This window comes from Taudactylus pleione, unplaced genomic scaffold (assembly GCF_031769625.1).
Source record: "Taudactylus pleione unplaced genomic scaffold, aTauple2 ptg001724l, whole genome shotgun sequence".
Taxonomy (NCBI): Eukaryota; Metazoa; Chordata; class Amphibia; order Anura; family Myobatrachidae; genus Taudactylus; species Taudactylus pleione.
This window is the reverse complement of record NW_028286121.1, coordinates 916,506-922,505: the sequence shown is the minus strand read 5'-3', so window position 1 is coordinate 922,505 and position 6,000 is coordinate 916,506.

Sequence of the window (6,000 nt, the reverse complement as noted above, 5' to 3'; positions counted from 1 at the left end):
CAATTATATTACACTGTATACAGACACAGGGCACTACACCCCCTCCAATAGAATCAGTATGAAATACAAACAGTTGGGTTTCTGGCTGTCAGAATCCCGATGCTGGGGTCTTGTCAGGGGTAACATACCGATACTTGCTCAGTATACTAACTTCATCTTTAAAGCCAAACCCATTACCATTGGGATGCTCCCCCCCAACATGACCATAATACAAGTCTATACAGACTAGCGTGCCCCTTCCCATCTTGATTTGGTCATAACCTTACCACTTATGATGTACATGACATCTGTAGCTGTAATACATTTCAATCTCCTCACCCGTCCCATGCAATGTACTAGATTTATGCATAAAATCTTATGTTGGGTTCTCCTTGAAGGAATAAACAAGTTTGTGCCTGCTCAATGCCTTCCCTGAGCCCTCTGACACTTAATTTATTTGATCCAACAAAATTCTCTTCCTCTTCTGATCTCATCGTGATCCTGTTCCCTCACCAGAGCTTTCTCCTGTGCTTATCCCAACTGATCACTGCCAAGGCATAATGTACTCCTTATTATCCTGGGTTTCTCTAATCTCTTCATACATACAACTCTATCCCTAGACCTTCAGGACACAGTCCTATGTTGGTTGCCATGCTGCTTATCAAATCACTGTTACACCCTTTCTTTGGATTCAGGGCCTTCTCTTCCATTGGGCACTTGCCCAAGGGCCCTAAGCTTGTAGGAGCCCGCCAACCCACCCCCTGTAGCCGTGGCCAGTTAGTAAATTTGATATTTTTATAAGCTGGCTGCCGGTGCACTGTATTCTGACCTAACCTCCCCCCCACACCGTGACAAGTACTTATCAGTCTCACTTCATCCACTGGCTTCAGACCAGTCGGACAGTCTCTCTGCATGTGTGGGAGGTCTGATGGGCATGCAGGAGGGTTTAATTTTATTGACTGTTTACTTTTTTGCCATAAGCGGGTAGGGTCCCCAGTGCATTGCCTTGCCCAGGGCCCACACTGCTGTTAAGACAACCCTGTTTGGATTTGCTTCCTTACAGTGGGAGACTGGAAGGCTCGGTCCTAGAGATTTCAGTATCCTCTGCTTGCAGATTTTTTTATATATTTTTTTTTTTTTTCCCAAAATCTACCTATCCTCACCATCTATATTGAATCATGTCACTTTGTTCTCTTGCCACCTCAAACTATCCAAAATGGAATATATGTTGCATAATGTCATTGCTAACCAACAAACTAAAGTGCCTTGCCCAGGCGTCATCCTTGACTTGGTGGTGTCCCCCAAACCCCCCCCAAAAAATGCAGTACATTTCCAAATCCTGTTACATCTAGAATATGCCCATATTGTGCACAAGACTGCAAACGCTAATTCGTGTGCATACATTATTTATAGTACGAGTCTAGGATCACTCACGTCATCAGGCTTCTCCAACCCCCCCCCCCCCTCCCCATACTAATTCTCTCACCTAACATTGCTTGGAGCGCTTGTCTGTCTGCATAATCACTCTAATTCATGCACTCATCTCACTCATTGATTTAGTCAGAATCCTGACTGCACAACTCTGACTGTATATTTGGGTTAGACACTGGGGGAGGGTTAAAATACTTATCAGAGTCTGTTGGGCTTTTGACCACTGGATGCTGATGACCATCCGAATACTGTACCCAACCAGATTATTGTCAAATTCGAATTACGCAAGAAACTGCTACATCGGGCTCATGCTTCGCAGGTCATGCAGGCATACAAAAAACTTTCCAGTTAATTTCCAGTCTCACTGGTGGCCCTCTCTCAGGAAAGACGTCCAAGACTTCATTGCCTCTTGTAACAAGTGCGTCCAGCGTATAGTGCCCCGACAGTCTGCAGCTGGGCAGTTCTTTCCAATGGAGTTTGCCCAGGTAACCTGCTCCTTCCCTATTGGGAGGCATCCTGGGTTGTGAAAACTGCTTATCTTTCGGATTTTGCCGCTCCTTCCGCTGGTTTCTGGGGCTTTTGTGCGTGTGTGACCTGTAGGTCATGCAGGCGCACTGCTCCAAAAGAAGCAGTGAAGCTCTTTGGGGGAGATGGCAGATTTTCGGAACGCCTCATTGATCTAGTATGTTAATTATCAAGGTCCTTTCAGACCCTGATAATTAAAGAATAGACCCCATAAAAACTGGTTAATGAGGCATGAAGAACAAACACCAAAACACCCACTTAGGCGCCTGATCAGAATATGGAGATATAACTTATTTCCCAATCTGTGTTGCAGCTTTTTATAGAGGTAATTGCCACACCTCTTAGCAGTGAGCCAAAAAAGAGAATAATGAGCGCTGCCGATTGGAGACCCTTTAGCTTAATACAATTTAATGTCACATACAAATGGCCATATATAAGAACACAAAAATAGTTTACATACTGTAAATGACAGTAAATAAAATTGTTTTCTAAAAATATCAGGTTAATATCTGCGCATATAGTTATAGAGCAGCCACAAGATACAGCAGGCCGCCATCACCTCCACATATGTTACTGTATTGTGGAAGTGAATAATATACATATAAAATAATACACATAAAACTGCTCCACAGACCCCTGGGCGTTCCTCTAGCTTATGTCCTGGGAAAATAACACTTCAAGGTTCCAAGTGTATTTTAATCTGTACCATTTTGTTGGGTCAAGGACCAATTGTATAGCACAGTACTTATAGTCCTTGATGGGTGAGAGAGACTTGATCATAGATATGTGTAAATACATGGTCTCATATGTTTTCTGTCCATTTAATAGTTGAAAAATTTCTCATGGAGAGATAGGGATCTTCCCATCGCCCTTAATGGGAATTAGTGTCCAGCCAGGTAAGCGTAATATCAGCCATCATTCATCCACTTTGTATGGAGAAATAAATTGGCAAAAAGTCTTCTTATTGCCCAGGTAATATTCACTGAGAGTTGTTTTTAGACCTATTACTCACAGTAATGCTGATCCAACAGAGCGCCCTGTATTGGTGGATGATATTGTGGAGCTGGAGTCTGTAACGTGTTTCCCCGCCTTGTGGTATCTGAGGTATACCACAATACAATTTCATCCACCAATACAGGGCGCTCTGTTGGATCAGCATTACTGTGAGTAATAGGTCTAAAAACAACTCTCAGTGAATATTACCTGGGCAATAAGAAGACTTTTTGCCAATTTATTTCTCCATACAAAGTGGATGAATGATGGCTGATATTACGCTTACCTGGCTGGACACTAATTCCCATTAAGGGCGATGGGAAGATCCCTATCTCTCCTTGAGAAATTTTTCAACTATTAAATGGACAGAAAACATATGAGACCATGTATTTACACATATCTATGATCAAGTCTCTCTCACCCATCAAGGACTATAAGTACTGTGCTATACAATTGGTCCTTGACCCAACAAAATGGTACAGATTAAAATACACTTGGAAACCTTGAAGTGTTATTTTCCCAGGACATAAGCTAGAGGAACGCCCAGGGGTCTGTGGAGCAGTTTTATGTGTATTATTTTATATGTATATTATTCACTTCCACAATACAGTAACATATGTGGAGGTGATGCGGCCTGCTATATCTTGTGGCTGCTCTATAACTATATCCTCAGATATTAACCTGATATTTTAGAAATCAATTTTATTTACTGTCATTTATGTATATTGTATTTTTGTGTGCTTATATATGGCCATTTGTATGTGACATTAAATTGTATTTATTATTATTAAGCTAAAGGGTCTCCAATCGGCAGCGCTGTCTATTATTCTCTTTAATGAGGCATGAAGAATGCCTCCAAACAGACTCACTCCTGAAAAGCTGCGCTTTTTGCAGAGTCAGCTTCTCAGAAAAGTAATTTCCCCCCCGCCCCCACCTGTCTCCTCTCCCTACCTGCAGCAGCGCCGTGGAGTGGGGACGGGAGGAGGAACGTCAGTGAGCAGGTGAGTCGGAGCTGCAGGCAGTGTGAAATCTGGAGAGACAGGGCTGCGGTGCCCTGCAGGTTTCGGAGGGAGCTGGAGCTCTCAGCTCCCGGAGTTATGCAGATACAGCAGGGAGGGGTATAAATAGATCCTTCTGTCGGCTGCAGAGGTTCACCTGTAAATGGCAGCCAGTGAAGATTATCGGGGGCTGTACGCCATCTCAGGATGGCATACAGTAACATCACCACGTTCCGAATAAAAAAAAAAATGCTTTTTTGGAACTTAATGAATGGCCCTGAAAATTAAAATTTGAACACACTTTTGTATAAATTAAGTGATGATGAATAGACCCCTTTAATGTCATGTGAATAGCCCTATACTGCTGTCGCCATAGCGTACTCTGGGGATGGCTACTAAGAGCGCTGTTTAACTGCAGTATATATTCTTTATTAGGCACAATGTCCAAAATTGACATGCATGGTTTTCCCAATCTGTAATCTTAATAACCAAGCCAATCAATGTGCTGCATGCGAGGTGTCTAGGCTACGCAGCCACTGATGCACTCATTTCTGACGAGTTATTCTAGGTCACAGGTTTTCAAACTCTGGGCCTGATTCAGAGGCGCTCGCAAAAAGCGAGCGCTCGTTTTTTTTAGGAGCGGCCTCCTGGTCACTCGCATAGCTGTGGGTGGCCACCCACAGCTATAGCGAGCGGCCATGATGATGGTCGCAATGGTCAAGACCATCGCGCTTGCGATTAGATCCTTGTGGTAGGGTCTCATGGCCGCAAGCCCCAGAGAGCTTCTGGCTCAAATAGAGCCGGAAGCTCTCTCACTAACATCACTGGTGAAGTCAGTGGGGCCGCCCACAAACGGCAGGCATTTGCTTGGGAATGCCGCCGTTTGTGAAGCCACCCCCCGGCCACGCCTACAAAACGGGGCGAGCTGTCGATCAACATCGACAGCCTCCCCTTTTGTAGTTAGTACCTGGAGCGAGCGCTTTTTGCACGTGTGCACTGGGCCACCGTCGACCCGGTTGCAGGGGCACTGCGCTTGCGACCGGGTCTGAATCAGGCCCTCATTCAGAGGCGATCGCTCTCTCTGAATGAGGGCGGCCGCTTCTTTTTTTTTAGTGCGGCTTGCTGGTCGCTAGCTAAGCTGTGGGTTACCACCCACAGCTTAGTGACTGACCAGGTTGATGGTCGCGATGGTCAAGACCATCGTGGCTTGCGACGAGACCCTAAGGTTGGGTCTCGGCAACCGCAAGCCCCAGGGAGCTTCCTGCTCTGATCGAGCAGGAAGTTCCCCACTGACATCACTGCTGATGTCAGTGCGGCCGCCCACAAAACGGCAGGCGTTCGCTTGGGAACGTCTCCGTTTGTGTAGCCACCCCCCGCCCCGAATACAAAACGGGCCGAGCTGTCGATCAACATCAACAGCCGCCCCTTTTGTAGTGAAAAAATTGGAATAGATTGCGCTACTGTGACTAGACAATAATAACGAGTGCTTGATTGATAATTAATAACACCTTAGCCTCTCTGAATCAAAAACAGACAACATTTATTAAACATACATTTTATCTATTTTTATCAATTTATATTGTATGTCTTAAATAAGAGTATAATTCAATACAATTGTTGCAACAACTCATGTGGCCACATAAAATAATATCCACTGGTAGATCTTTTATCCAATGCGGGATAAAACTTATTGTAAGTTCAATTAGCAGGTCGAAAGCTCACCGTTTCTCATAAACACGTAGTGGGAGCAGTCTGCACAGGCTTGATGTAACAACCAGTTGATATAGGCAGCAAATTAGTGGCTGTACTGGGACCGGCACACGTGGCACAGGACGGGTGCCGGTCCCAGTACAGCCGCTAATTTGCTGCCTATATCAACTGGCGACTCACAGCTCCGGCAACGCTGAGAGCTGCGTGCCGCCCATCGCCTGCTGCTTAGCGGGGAAGCGATTCGGGACTGCAGCACAGCACGGATATACACCTCACTCCAGCCGCCACTTTACCTTTACTACACAAGCCCGGTATATTACAATTACCAACTGGTTGTTACATCAAGCCTGTGCAGACTGCTCCC